The sequence below is a fragment of the Carettochelys insculpta genome, chromosome 1, assembly GCF_033958435.1.
Source record: "Carettochelys insculpta isolate YL-2023 chromosome 1, ASM3395843v1, whole genome shotgun sequence".
Lineage (NCBI taxonomy): Eukaryota > Metazoa > Chordata > Testudines > Carettochelyidae > Carettochelys > Carettochelys insculpta.
Genome location: NC_134137.1, coordinates 335,009,824 through 335,025,309, shown reverse-complemented (window position 1 = coordinate 335,025,309; position 15,486 = coordinate 335,009,824). Strand labels below are relative to the sequence as shown.

The 15,486-nt window shown below is 41.8% G+C and overlaps 1 protein-coding gene across 2 annotated transcripts in view; it reads right to left on the bottom strand.

Annotated features, from left to right (window-relative positions):
- Nucleotides 1-15,486, bottom strand: part of KCND2 (potassium voltage-gated channel subfamily D member 2) — a 458,315-nt gene that overhangs the window by 31,493 nt on the left and 411,336 nt on the right. The gene's annotated exons all lie outside the window — the stretch shown is intronic.

Sequence of the window (15,486 nt, the reverse complement as noted above, 5' to 3'; positions counted from 1 at the left end):
CATGGTGGGACTGAAAACAATAAGGGAAGGAGATGAAGGGATGAGGAACACAGAAACGCAGGCAGGGCTTTGGGAGACAGGAGACAATATCGGCAGAAATGAGACCAGAGGTCTATGTCAGGACAAGATTCAGTGGTGTTTAAGGTAAGGAGGAAGTGGCTTGAAATTTACAGGGTAAGAAACGAAGTGCTAATGGAGGGGAGCCAAGGAGGCTGGTGATATTATAGCCTGGAACAACCTCCATAATGATGGTAATGACCATACTTTTTTTTTAATCTAAAAGAACTCTTTAGTGGCTTTATATGACCAGGCCAGAACAACACATAAAATGGTGTTTTACACTGATGGACACTAAAACACCTACTGTAGTTCTAGGTTTGAGGAATCATTTTTGCTAAAGCCTAGAGATACCACCACTGATCCTGAAGATGTGGGTAGAAAGAATAGTATAAGATGGGCTCCACATTTTAGAGACTTAGGCTGTGGCCACACTAGCCCCTCCTTTCAGAGGGGCATGTGGAGTCTCAGGCTTTAAGGGAGCGGCTTGCTGTTGAGTCCGCCCTGTGACCCTGTCTGCAGCTGTGCCTAGCACCCTTATTTCGATGTGTGCTACTTTGGCGTGTAGACGTACCCTCGCAGCGCCTATTTCGATGTGGTGTCCCATTTGGATGCTGACTGGGAGACATCTAACTTAAGAGCCTATAGGACAGAGCCTGCACCTAGCACTCCATCCCCTCCCTACAACGTTCTGTCTCACTGCGCCTCTGTCCAGGTCACAATCCAAACCCTTTGCACCCCACCTCCTGCACCCTCTCAGAGCTTGCACCCCCTCAGAGCTGGCACCCCAATCTCGTGCCCCAGGTCACAACCCAAAACCCAGCTCTCCCTCCTGCATCCTTGCCCCAAGTCACAGCCCCTTTGTGGGCCTGGCACCCTCCTTTGCACCCCTTTGTGTACTTAGGAAGTAAACTTAACACCATTGGAGAGAGATCTGGAGAACTGAACAGTCCAGTGCCTGGTGGCTAGCAGTGAAAAAGCAGCAAGAGCTTTGTGAGACCAGCAATTAAGTAACAAACAAAGGAAAAGTATAGGCTCTGTGTGTTTGTTCCTGACCGCTCAATGGTTAGGAATATTGAGTTTTATGGAGACGGATAAAAAGAAGACACTGGTAGAGTAGAGAAAATATATGCGGATGAGAATGTTGGCAACCAGAAGACAGACAAAATTAGCATGGAAAAAATAAGTGAAAGATGGATTTAGGAGTCTCAGTCATTGATATGCTGGAGAGTACACATTTGAGGTGGGCTGGATAGATGGTAAAAATAGGAGAATGGAAGGACAGCCAGTAAAGAAACCTTTGGAGGAAGATAACTAAGTATATGATGGATAGCTCTGTCAAGTGAAGCCGGAAGAGAAAAGGACTGGAACTCCAAGATGTAAAAACCTGAGCTAGGGACTGGAAGAAGAGAGGAATAATTGTGGGCACTTTGCAGAGGTGATATATGAGGGGCATGTGGAGTCTCAGGCACCTCAGATTTTCTGCTCAGCATAGACTGAGCATATTTAGTAACACTGCTGAAGTGGCTGTCCTCATTTTGCTCTCCTTCCTCTTCTCCCATCTCCCCCAGTCTGCAGGCACTGGTTGTCCCTGCCTCCTAGTCCAACTGATGTGATGAGAGAATAAGATTTGTAAACTTTGCAGTGCAAAGCGCGAAACTTCCTTGTTACTTTAAAACTGCGCAAATTTGATCTTGAAGTTGCTGAAACAGAACAAAGATGGAATCCCATGAAGCCATTTACACAGTGACTTTTCAAAACAAATCCCACACTTTCAGATATTAGCTACTACTTCTCTTTTTGTTTTATAAATTATAACACTGAGTGCATTTGCCTTCTTCACATTTTCCAGTTGCAATTTTTTTGCAAGTCTCTGTATCAAAATTGCTTACACCACACATAAACCTATTTATTGTGGAACATACCTTAGCTGATGCTCTGGTCCTCATTATTTGTATTAACTTTCTACCTAATTTTGTTACATATCAAAAAGACATCACAAGACTGTATACTGTAGCTGACAACAAAAATAGTATCACTGATTCGTATATCAGTCACAAGTGTTCTGCTTTGTTATCCAAGAAACTAGAAGTGAAAAAGGTTATGATAAATTAGATATGCACTGGTGGTATGTCAGTTGAACTATATCACACAAAAGGTCAAAACTGCATTATCAAATGAATTCCTATCAGGAACTGGATGAAATTTGGCTTCAATCTTGAGTTCAACAACTAATAGACCATTGTTCTGTATTGACTCCTCATTGTAAGAGACAATATCAAGTTAATGGATTGTCTCCTTATGGTGATAGAATACTGGATCTTTCTGAAGAACATGAAAGATCTTTCTGAAAAACATGCGTGTGATTTCTTATGGTTTTACATGAGACACCTGGGAGCCTGGACTGTATCTTTCACAAACTAACAGCTCTATTTGTGGGATCCTAGATAACATGGGCATTAGGAATTCTGTCAACAGGTGTAACGTGCGATTATTAATCTGTCTTCTGTAAATATACATTCATAGATCAATCTTTGTCTATCCATGTATCTACCAGTCAGGACTGGACATCATATATTATTTACTCTGCTATTTTCTGCTGATGTGGCCCCATTTCAAGAAATTGCAGACATATTTGTGGCTTCATGAGCTAACATTGCCATTCTTCGGTCCATTCTGAACCTAATGCAGGCTCCTCGGACTGGCTTTCTGCTGGGTCTAAGGTGGAACCTCTGAGATCTCCTGAATCAAGTATGGAGAAGTCATAGTTCTGCATTGCAACCCAAACAAATAATTTTTGGCATTTTCTATAATGTGTGCTAAGAAGGTAATGCTTGAAATTTAAATGGCAAACAGAGACAGTGCTGCATATTCCACTTACAATTCTTTATTAGGCCAAAAAAGTCTTTTTAAAAAAGTGCAATATAAGTATAATGTTTATTTTGGTTCAATAACAGTACTCGCATGAAGCTCTCTCCTAGCAATCTTTTCATGGTTGCTTAATACTAAGTATGTGTTAGGATTTAAAATTTGCTACAGAAGGAAATGTGAAACAAAGGTTAGGCTGTGACAGAAAACTGCCAGAAAGAATTAAACAGGGCATAATGAGCATCCTTCTAAATTTGTAGGCTATAATACTTAGGACTACATCTAGTGGATGCATTTTACACAGACTAAATACTGTTATAGTAATCAGTTAAAACCGATCAGCACTCCAAGCATAACTGCAATAAACTTAAAACCCACTAGAGGGCATAAAACACCACTAGAAAACTAACAGAGAGCAAGCCCTGCTAGTCCATATACTATCAAAACAAAAAAAGCAGTCACATAGCACTTTAAAGACTAACAAAATAATTTATTAGGTGGTGAGCTTTCGTGGGACAGACTCACTTCTTCAGACCACAGCCATACTCCCAGCTATCTCTGAGATACCACTGACTTCCTGAGGAAATTACAAAACATCGGAAAACTTCCTGACAATGCCATCCTTGCCACCACGGATGTAGAGGCTCTGTACACTAATATTCCACATAAAGACGGATTACAAGCAATCAGGAATACCATCCCTGATTTAACCACAGCCACTTGGGTATCTGACCTCTGTAACTTTGTTCTCACCCACAATTATTTCCAATTTGGGGACAATTTATACCTCCAGATAAATGGAACTGCTATGGGCACCCACATGGCCCCACAATATGCTAATATATTTGTGGCTGACCTGGAAGAATGATTCCTCAGCTCTCGTCCCCTATTACCACTCCTCTACTTAGCGTACATTGATGACATCTTTATGATTTGGACCCATGGTTTAGAAACTCTAGAAGAATTCCACAGAGATTTTAACAACCTGCACCCCACCATCAACTTATGCCTCGATTACTCCATGCTAGAGATACATTTCCTGGACACTACAGTACAAATCAAGGATGGCCTGATCGGTACCACGCTCTACCGGAAACCCACTGATTGCTATACTTACCTACACCCTTCTAGCTTCCATCCTGCACACATAACTAGATCCATTGTTTACAGTCAAGCCCTTAGGCATTTGCTCTGATCCTACTGACAGAGATCGAAGCCTACAAGATCTCTCCTATATATTCATAAACCTGACCTACCCACCAGGAGAAATAAAAAAACATATCGACAGGGCCAGATGAATACCCAGAGACCAGCTACTCCAAGATAGGCCCAAAAAAGCTAAGAACAGAACACCACTGGTCATTACCTACAGCCCCCCACTCAAACCACTGTAACGCATTATTAAAGACCTACAACCTATCCTTAATCAGGATGCCACACTCCAGAAGGCCCTAGGTGACAGGCCTGGTCTCTCCTACAGACAACCTCCCAATCTTTTGAGGATTCTCACCACAACCACAGTCTATACCACAGGAACACCAGTCCTGGAACTTTTCCTTGCAACAAAGTCCGTTGCCAGGTTTGTCCACATAGCTATTCTGGACATACCATCACTGGACCTAACTAGGTTATTCACAGAATCACAGGCACATTCACATGTTCCTCAACTAACATCATATCATGTGCCAACAATGCCCAGATGCTTTGTATATTGGACAGACTTCAAACTCTCTCAGACAAAGAATTAATGGGCACAAAACAGACATAAGAACACTCCTGATTCACAAACCCGTCAGTCAACATTTTAATGGAGTGGGCCATTCTGTTAATGACTTAAAAGTTTGCATTTTAATGAAGAAGAATTTTCACAACAGTCTGCAAAGAGAGGCTTCTGAACTCTCTTTTATATTCAAATTCGACACATTAACACATGGTTTGAATCGAGATGTGAATTTTCTGGGTCATTATAGGGTCTCTTTTGCATACTTGGCTTAATCTAATTCTTGACTTCCCCCACTTCTGCCCCTCTACTCTTTGATTTGCTCACCTTGACAATTTTTTTCTGATTTGTCAACCTTGATTACTATTTTTGGTTCTCTGTGCCTTAAATATTGAGTCTGCTCTGGTATGCCTATGGTCTGAAGAAGTGGGTCTGTCGCACAAAAACTCATCACCTAATAAATTATTTTGTTAGTCTTTAAAGTGCTACTTGACTGCTTTTTTCATTTCACTAGAAAACTGTAATTTTTATGTTGCTACAAGTACCTTGCACACAAACTTGGGGTTCCAATTCACTAGTTTGGGGTTTTTTTTGTCTTATGTCCTCTTTGTTTACTGAAACAATGAATGCTTTTGCTTCTTTTTTCAAACTTCTAAAAAGGCATGACAAAGAATGCAGAAAAATAAATGGTGGGCCATTACCATTCACATGTGCCAGCAATGCCCCTCTGCTATATACATTGGACAAACTGGACAGTCTCTACGTAAAAGAATAAACGCACACAAATCAGATATCAGAAATGGCAATATACAAAAACCCGTAGGAGAGCACTTTAATCTCCCAGGCCACATAGTAGCAGACTTAAAAGTAGCTATCCTACAGCAAAGAAATTTCAGGACCAGACTCCAAACAGAAATTTCTGAGCTACAATTCATCTGCAAATTCGACGCCCTCAGCTCTGGCTTAAACAAAGACTGCGAATGGCTGGCTAAATACAGAAGCAGCTTCCCCTCCCTTGGTGTTCACACCTTCAGATCAGCTGCTGGTAGTAAGCCTCACCCTTGCTGACTGAGCTAACCTTGTTATCCCCAGCCTTGCTCTGGCTTATTTATACCTGGCCTTGCAGATTTCCAAGACCGGCATCTGATGAAGTGAGTCTGTACTCACGAAAGCTCATGCTCAAAACTTTTCTGTTAGTCTATAAGGTGCCACAGGACCCTTTGTTGCTGTTACATGAGCTTGATAGCGTTCCTTAAAAAGGCAAGGTGACTTTGGACTGAATTTTGGCAAAAATGAGCAAACAAACAAAAACACAGATGTTTTGCAGTATCTAAACGGCCTTTTTTAAAAAAAACAAACAAACAAACAAAAACCCACCAGTTTGATTTGGACGTGGAGGAACTTCATAGCCTCTTGGAATACTTATCACTGGCCCCTTCTCCCCACTTCCAGACCCCTCTCCTTTCACTGGGGATTGCTAAAAACATATCTGCTAAATTTCAATCTGAGTTTTTCAATCAGATCATCGCTAATTTTTGTAAATACTGTTGGTAAGGGATGTTCTTGCTCTTTATTTCGGTGGCCTAAGCTGCCAAACTGGTCTGATGATTCCCTTCCCCCGACCCCAGTCTCCATGGAATCGTCGGGTTGGAAGACCCCTCAGGAAAACACATGTTCAAAGCAGGACATACTCCAACTAACTGCTCCCTGGTGAGATCATCATGATGAATACCATTTTCTGTTCAATAGTAGCTTCATGTATGCACAGACCAAAGGCTGCTGTCTATGAGACTCTCAGTAAAGAGCATACAGCTTTCACCTGATCATTGAGTTAGCCAGCTGGCCAAACATGGATTTAGTTGTATTTGCAGATTTGAGAAGCAAGAAAAGCAGTTCTTGGACTCTATGATACTGACAATTGCCATGACAAATCTGCAGCCTTATTATATCTTAAAATCATCCAGCGATTTCAAAAAAACAATCTCTAATGATAAAAGAGATTGCTGTTGGAGTGAGATCCAGAGCATTACATGCATTATTCCAAATTTTATTCCAACCTTGAATGTTTTGTATGTCATTATGAACCATTTACTCTATGTTTTTACTGCATTCAGAAGTCCTTTGTTGCAGTAGCCAACTCTTCTGGACCACGTCTGCACGAGAAGCCTCTGTTGACAGAAATCACTGTGGGAAGGGATTTCCCAGAAAAACTTCTGTCTCCAGATTGCGTCTACTCATAAAAACAGATTGAAAGAGCAATCCACTATGTCAACAAAGAGCAGCCAGACTGCCTGGACCTCTTGTCAGAATGGCTGACCAGAAACTCTGCCAACAGGGCTGCCCGGTGAACCAGAAGGCCTGTCTGTCAACAACGGGGCCCCAGAGTGTCTACATGGCTGTTCCGTTGACAGAACACTGTCAAGAGAGGTATTATACCTGTACGGGGAGAGATATAGAGCCGCTGGCAGATGTGCAGTGTTTTGTTGACAAACTGTCGACAAGGAGCATTTGGTGTGTAGACGCTCTGCATTTTTTCTAGTAAAAGCCTGGTTTTGCTGGGAAAAGCCGTTCATGTAGAGGTGGCCCTGCTGAATAATGATAGACTTGGTTCTCTCCCTACAGTGAATGAAGGCAGCTCCAAACATTGACCAGTGATCATTCATAAATAATGACAGCGCTCCCTCCTCTCAAAGGTTGCTGGTTTTAGGCCTTTCTAACCTGAAATAAAAGACAGACACACTCATATATCAAGATGGTAGTGTGCTGTGTCACCTCTAGGATTGCTAGGTGTTCTGAGTTAAATGTTTCTCTAATACAAGGTTTCTAGTGAAATAATACTTCTTCATACTTATATAAGAACTTTCAGCCTCAAACCTTAACATAATTTGTAGAGGTGGGTATTAGGATTCTGATTTTGCAGATGCAAAATTATGCACAGAAAGCATAAACTTTTTGACCAAGATTATAGGATGAGTCTGTGGCATATTCAGGAAAAGAACCAAACTCATCTGATTTGTAGTCCTCTGTTTCACCTCATGGTTACAGCTGTTTGAAATTGTCTTCCCTGGTCCTGCCCCTGCAGAAAATTTTGACTTTTTTGGGAGTCCCAGGCTAAGCTGTGTCCTGGGGGCAGTACAGCTGGTGAACCAAGATGATAGAGAAGACTGAGCATATGACAAATCAAACAGCAACTACTCCATCACACTGTGTTGGCATTTCTTAACTGAAATTTTTCATTGTTCACCTGAAACCACCAGAAGGTCAGTTTTGTTTTTTTGATGAAAGGTCTATTTATTCCTGGGGAAAGCAGGTAGTTTTCACACACATTCGCACAAAAATAAATTACTTATAGTATGGGATGCCCACAGTGTGCTAAGCCTTGTATACACATATGAAGAATATGGGCCTTTCCTGGAGAGTTTACGCTCTATGTCCTCACTCCTGAAGGATGCTTCATGTGAATGGAATCACGGGCCTATGGGGATTCATAGAGACACTGGGTACATGGTCTGTCTGGGAAGAGTGGCTTGCACAATCAGCATAAGAGAATGCATAATTCTGGCTTGTTTATTATTAAATTTACTTCTGAAGTTCACTTACCAAGGTGCTATTCTGACTCTTCAAAATACTTATTTTGGCAACGCTAGCAGACCTTCAGAACAGCAACATTAGTAGTATCCTTACACACAGGGCTGGATTAGGCAGAGGCACTAACAGCCCCTGCTGCAGGTGCCAGCTCAAGGCAGATAATGGATGAGAATGTCACATTTTATTAAAAAACAAAACAAAACAAAGCCATGTTTCTAGTTCTTACGTATGTAAACAAACCTTGAATCATTACCTGTGAGTATTTACCGCCTGTCCAAATGAAGACAGCCTGAACTGTGAACTCCCCATTTGTTTTAACTCGGGTGCTGCTTAGAAACTGTTTATTTACAAATCAGTTGTAAGCAGTCCAATTAATGTTGAAGAGGAGGATATTTCACCAGTGTCTGCAAGACGCACTGTTGAATGCTTTCCTTTTGAGATCAGGTAAGAAAAATCCCTTAGTGAAGTATGGAAATGGTTTTGACAACAGAATGAAAATGCCAAACATGAAGTAATATTATAGAGATGTCAAATTATATTTGACAATTGCAAAATGGTTTCCTTGTCTGAGAAGGATGCAATACATTGTTATAAAGTTGTTCCCTAGACCTTCCAAGCTGCCTGATGACTATATAATGGCAAGTGGACACTAATTAGTCATCTATCTCTACGTTCAGATAATTTAAAATGCCGTTGGTGATAAATTTAAGTAGCATTTCTAAAACTGAATGTGCCTTTCAATTGTGTTGCCTTGAGGATTGGTAAACAGTTTGAGTTTACCATTAAAATTCACTAATTCTCCTGGGGGACTATTTGTATTTTTTTTTAAAAAAGATGTTCTATATTTTGGGCTATGGTACTTGGAAATTAAAGATAAAAATGAAAGATTAAAGATTTTCCCCCTCCATTTCAAAACAAAGGATAGTGAAAAGTGTTTTTTAAAAAATCTTCATTAGTGCCAAGCAAATGTCTGATTGTTCATGAAATATATTTTTAACTTCAAAAACTAGATCTATTGTCATGTTTACTTTCAAAATTTCTGATATCATGGAAATGCCTGGCTAGATAATTATTGATAGAACATACATAACGGCTGTATCTACACTACAGAGATCTTTCAGAAGAAGCCCTTCCAGAAGATCTCTTCCAAAAGAATTTATTTCAAAAGAGTGTGTCCAAACACAAAAAAGCAGATCAAAACAGTGATCTGCCCTTCTGAAAGAGAGCATCCACACAGCCCTGCTCTTTCAAAAGAAGAGGCCAGGGACCGAAAAATCAGGCCCCATGAGGACTGTTCTTTCCGAAAAAAAAAAGGGCCTGCAGACTGTCTACACACATTTTCTTTCTAAAGAAGCTTTCAAAAGGGGACACTGTTCCTGAAACGGGAAAGGAAGAGTGAACTTAAAAGGAGCACCATATCCTTTCAATTTACTTTTGAAAGAACACTTTTAGTGTGTACATGCTTCACGGGATCTTTTGAAAAAGCCCTCTTCTTTCAAAAAAATTTTTGAAGGAACTTGCTAGTGTAGGTACAGCCAACAAGTACAAGAGTTTACAGTCTTTCCAATAAACTTCAACACTGTAGCTCAGATGTTCTACACGATGTGGGGGAAATTAATTTTTCACTTTGTTATATTAAGCAAACAGTAAATAAATCAACAAAAATGACAAAATATCAGAAGACAAGTTGGATCTCTTCCATCGCAGCTCTGACTAACCATAGTTTTTACACATAGCAGTTATTGCCTACATCGGTGTTACTTAAACCATGTTGTGGACAACTCGTAGGTGTGCTGTGAACATCTGACACTCTTTTCATATCAGACACTGATGGTATACATCTTTTGTTATTAAAGCCAGATACAATGTTCCTTCTTTATTGGTATGATACCTAATTACTTCCTTTTTGTTTTTGCTGTATATGTTGCTGTGTGGATTTTTTTTTTGGTCTAGCAACAATTTTTTGAAAAAATGTTCATTGGTGTTCTGCATAAAAATATTATTGTTTGGTTTTCTGTGGTCTCAAAAAGTTTAAGAAACACTGGATGGTCACTATACAATGGTTCAACATGGAGGTTTTATACATTACACACCCCCCCCCCCACAGATATATATGCACAGAACGGTTACATAGCCTTGCTCTTTCAAGACCCAGAAATTAAAGGAAAAGGGAAATGAGGACAAAGTTTGAGATAGTGTATGTTTCTGACTCTTGTTCAGATTGCCATGGAGAGCTACTCCTTCTTTAAGAAATTACATGTCATCAGGTGTATTAACAACATTGGTGGAGAATGACGAATTAAAAATGGCATTGTCTTATTTCCCACCAACAACTTTACTACATTTTCAGCATTATACTTGTTGGAACTGGAAATACAGATCTTGTATCATTAGCAGTTTAGGGATCCTCGTCACTGGCAAGTAGCTGACAATGAGAATAAAGTCTGACTCCTGTACCATTTGATAATAAATCAGTGCTTACAATACTATACCTTTGTAAAATATGCTACAGGACTCTTGTGGCACAGCATAGCATCACCCAAAACAGGGCATTCCTACTGTGACAAATCCCTCATCCATTCCTTAAGGGTTCTGCATTTCCAGGCAGCTCCTTGTGTGCCTCAGAGACTCACAGAAGCCCCCTGGTTGCCTTGGGTCTTCCTGAACACAAGGTCCTCCCTTTACCAAGTCATTTACATCACAGGCAAGTCCCAGTTGGAGGTGAAGCATGCCACTCTCCACTGGTCTCAAGCTGCTCTGGTTTCGCTCCATTTGGGCAGCCCTCCAGGGGAAATGGTGGGGGAACTCCACTCCCACCCACTGCCCTGGACTCCAGACCAGGGACCCTAGGGAAGGAGGGAGCTGGTGGGGCCTCTGCCCCACAGCAGTGACCTTTTCCCTGGACCTCTTCACCCACCACTTCCTTCTGTTATCTTTACCCCAAACCTTGTTGCCGGTGTTACTCAGCTCTGTTCTGTTCCAGTCTGTTTTGCTCTCAAACCCTCCAGTCTCCTTCCCTCTGAGCATCGCTCCACCCCCCTCCTTCTGCCTGGGGAAAGAGTTTTATAGGGAGCGTGGAGGCCTTATGTGGTCACAGGTGCTTGATTATATCCTGTTGCTGCATGACTCCTGATGAGTCCCAGCTGCCTATCCAGCCTGCAGGACTGCACCCTCTGTGAACTTAGGAGCGGAACAAAAGGGAGTTCATACAGCACCCAAAATGTTCACCCTCCATCAAGCACTTGTCAGCTGCAGACTGTGATCTGACACACTACTTAATATCATTGTAAAATTTTTTTGAGGAGGTAGTGGGATAAAATGATTGCACAATTTGGGTTCTAGGAAAACCAATTACTTGGCTGGGTGTTTATTTTTAAAAATTTCCATCTCAAACAAATTGAACTAAGAGAAAAAAAGGCACCATTTAAGATGAAAGAAAGAGATGGACATTTTTGCCTCGCTTTCTAATATGCATGCTTTGCTCTTTTACATCCACTTTTTTAGTTAGGCCCTATGTCCTGCAAGATACCTATCTGCCTGGTATTTATGGCCATAGTTATAGTCATCCCCATAGAATTTCCATGCTTCACAGTCGTTAATGGGTTTTATTCTCATCACAATACCATTGTGAGGATGTTTATCTGCTATTTGACGTGCGTGATCCATGCAACCATGAAATTAATTGGCCTCCATGCAGGGATCTACCCAGACAGATGCAGTTGCAAGATCTACCCTTTTGATTGTAAGTGCCTTGGGACAGGGTCTGCTTCTTCCTTTGTGCAATGAAAACTGGTATATTTTGGAACATATCACAGTTTAAGTAATAATTATACAAATATACCTCTTATTGGCCCTTATCCTGAAAACACTTATGAATATTTTTAACTTTATGCTCCTGGTAAGCACCATTGATTCCAAGAGCAAAATAGGGACTTCAGTGGAGCTATTCGGGCAGTTAAAGTTAAATTTAAAGAAGCAGACTTCAGCATACTGAGAGAGTTACTAAGATCCCACAGGGGAAATTCTAAGGGATAAAGAAGTTCGGTAGAGCTGGTAGTTTCTCAAAGAGATAACATTAAAGGCACAACAGGATCTATCTCAAAGCAAAGGAAATAGAGGAAGAATAGTAAGAGGCCAATATGGCTGCATCAGCAGCTCTTCAGTGATCAGAAAACCAAACAGGAATTCTACAAAAGCAGAAACAGGGATGAATACCTAAGGATACAGAGCAAGAAAAAGGCAAAGGAAAATGTAGGTCCACTACTTAACAGGAAAGAAACCTGATAATAGATGACACAAAAAAGGCGAAGGTGTTTAGGTGTGAAGGCTAATGTCTATTTTGCTTCAGTTTCACTAAAAAAACAAAACAAAACATAACGGTCACTAGATGCTTAATATGATTAATAGTAATAATAAGAAGAAAGGGACACAAGCCAGAAAAGAGAAAGAACAAATGATCGAATACAGAAAGTATAGAGATAGTGGAGTCAGCAGGGCCTGACAAAATTCGCTCTGGGTAGGTAGTCCGTTGTGTCCAATGATGACGTCTTGAGCTTGCATAGGCTCATCAGTTGTGGACTTGCATGTGGCTGAGGAGTCCAAGCTTTGAACGGCATGGGCATTCACAGTGGGGGCAAGGGAATTGTCCTGGCTCTGTTGGTGCGGTTGCTGCTGTTGCTTTCTTCCTCTCATGAGCATCAATGAGGCATACGCGTCGCTGCTCTTCAAAGTTGTCATACGTGTATCGTATGACAGCACACCAGCCTGTTCGGTCTTTTGCATGCTGCCCTAGCTGATCTGGTTTTAAACCAGCATGAGTAATGTTGGCCTTCATGCAGTCTTAGACCTCTTGCGAGGCCTACTTTGATTCCTTTTGCCCTGGGAGAGTTCACCGTAGAGGAGTTGCTTAGCGATTCTTGACTCTTCCATTCGTATGACATACCTGTCCAGCAAAGCTGGGCTTTCAGAATCATGGCTTCGATGCTTGTGGTTCCTGCTCTGTCCAGGACTTCCAGGTTCGTAACTCTGTCCTACCATCGAATGTGCAGTGTGTGTGGAAGCACTCCAGCAATTTTTTATGTTTTCTGTACAAGGGCCAGGTTTCGCAGCCATACAGGAGACTGGTCAGGACTACAGCCTTGTACGCTTTCAGTTTAGTGGACTGTGGGATATTGTGCTGATTCAACACTCGCACTCACAGACGTCTTAGTTCTCAGCCGGCCTGGCAGATTCTGGCATTGATTTCTTTGTCAAGAGAGCCATCACTGGCTACCACACTGACAAGGTACTTTAACTCCTCTGCTGTTTCTAACTTTGTTCCTTCAATAAAGATTGAAGCAGGGAGAACAGCAGATCCTGGAGCAGGTTGAAACAGTACCTTGGTCTTTCAAACCAAAGAGGTGAGTGGCATCAGCAAACTTGTTGATGATGAGCTGGAGATCAGATTCCTTGTGTGCACAGTCATCAGCAAAAAGAGTTTCTAGGATGAGCCTCTCAAGCATCTTGGTTTTAGCATTCAGATGATGAAGGTCAAAAAGTGACACGTCAAGTCTGTATTTTATGTAGACTTCGTGGTCCAGGTCCCTAACTGCGTGGCTGAGGACGCATATGAAAAAGAGGTTGAGTAACACTGGGGCCAGCAAGCTTGCTTCACACCATTGGATATCTCAAACGGATCTGAGGACTCACCATTTGAAAGAAAAAAGCCAGTCATGTCACTGTGGAACAGGCGTATGAGGTTAACATATCTTCTCAGGCAGCCAAGTTTTGACAGGATAAGCCACAGGACTTCTCTGTTGATGGTGTCAAACGTCTTGGTCAGGTCTATAAAGACAGCATACAGATCCAAGTTCTGCTCTATGCACTTTTCCTGGACTTGACGATCAGCGAAGACCATGTCAATGGTGCTGCAGCCTGGGAGAAAACCACACTGTGCCTCTGGTAGGTTCTCCTCTGAGATGCTGGTGATCAGACGGTTGAGGATGACTTGAGCCAAGATCAGCAGTACAGAGAAGGGAGATGACCCGGTAATTTCCACAGTCAGCTTTGTTGCCCTCGTTCTTGAAGAGTGAGTTGATTGTGGCATCCTTAAAGTCTTTGGGTATGTCTTCTTCTTCCCAGATGTTGATCAAGATGTTGTGAAAGGCTTCAAGTGGCACTGGTCCTGCTGCTTTGAAAATTTCAGCAGGGATACCGTCCATCCCAGGGGCTTTGCCAGAGCTGGTCTGGCTGATTGTCTTTTTGACCTCATCTATTGTAGGGGGCAGGTCAAGACTGTCTATTGTGGGTTTCTGAGGGAACTGGTCTTGGGCCACAGGGTCAACAATGGACGGTCTGTTGAGAAGGTTGCTGAAGTGCTCTCTCCACGTATTGTTGATGCTGTTCTTCTCCCTCAGAAGGGTCATGCCATCTGCAGATAGGAAAGGTGTAGTACTTGGGCTGGAAGGTCCATATATAGCTTTGATAGCACTGAAGAACATCTTGGAGTTCTTGGTGTCAGCGTAATATTGGATATCATCAGCTTTACTCTCCCACCACTCATCTTGCATTTTGCGAAGTGCCGTTTGCGCCTGATCTGAAGGTGTTTGGAACAATCATGCTCGGAGATTGACGACTGATTATTTTGCCATAGCAGAAATGCTTTCTGTTTTCCCTCCAAGATCATCATGATGGCCTCGCCATTTTCATCAAACCAGTCTTGGTGAACTCTCTTTTTCAGTCCTACTGCTCTGAAGTACTTAAGAAACTAGCAGAAGCACCCTCTGAAACATTAGTTATTACCTATGAGAATTCCTGGAGGAGAAGTGAAGTCCAGGAGGACTAGAGAAGGACAGCCATAGCACTTAGCTACAAAAAGGAAACAAGGTAGGCTCAGGAGTTATAGACAAGTGACCCTAACTTTGATATCAGAATAAATTATTAAAACAATCAATTTGTAACCACCTGGAACACTAGACAGGGAGGGCTCTGAGTTACTGCAAAGAATTCTTTCCCAGGTTTATGACTGGTGGATCTTAGCCACATGCTTAGTATTTAACTAACTATCATATTTGGGGTCAGGAAGGAATTTTCCCTGGATGTTAGAAGTCCATCACAGGACTGGGCAGATCAGGTTCTGTGTCCTCCAGCATGCAGGAAGTCAGACTAGGTCATCAAGATAGTCCCACCTGACCATAAATTCTCTACGTAATAGCCAACATTGATTTATCAAGAACAAACCGTGACAAACCAACCTAATTTCCTTCTTTGACCAA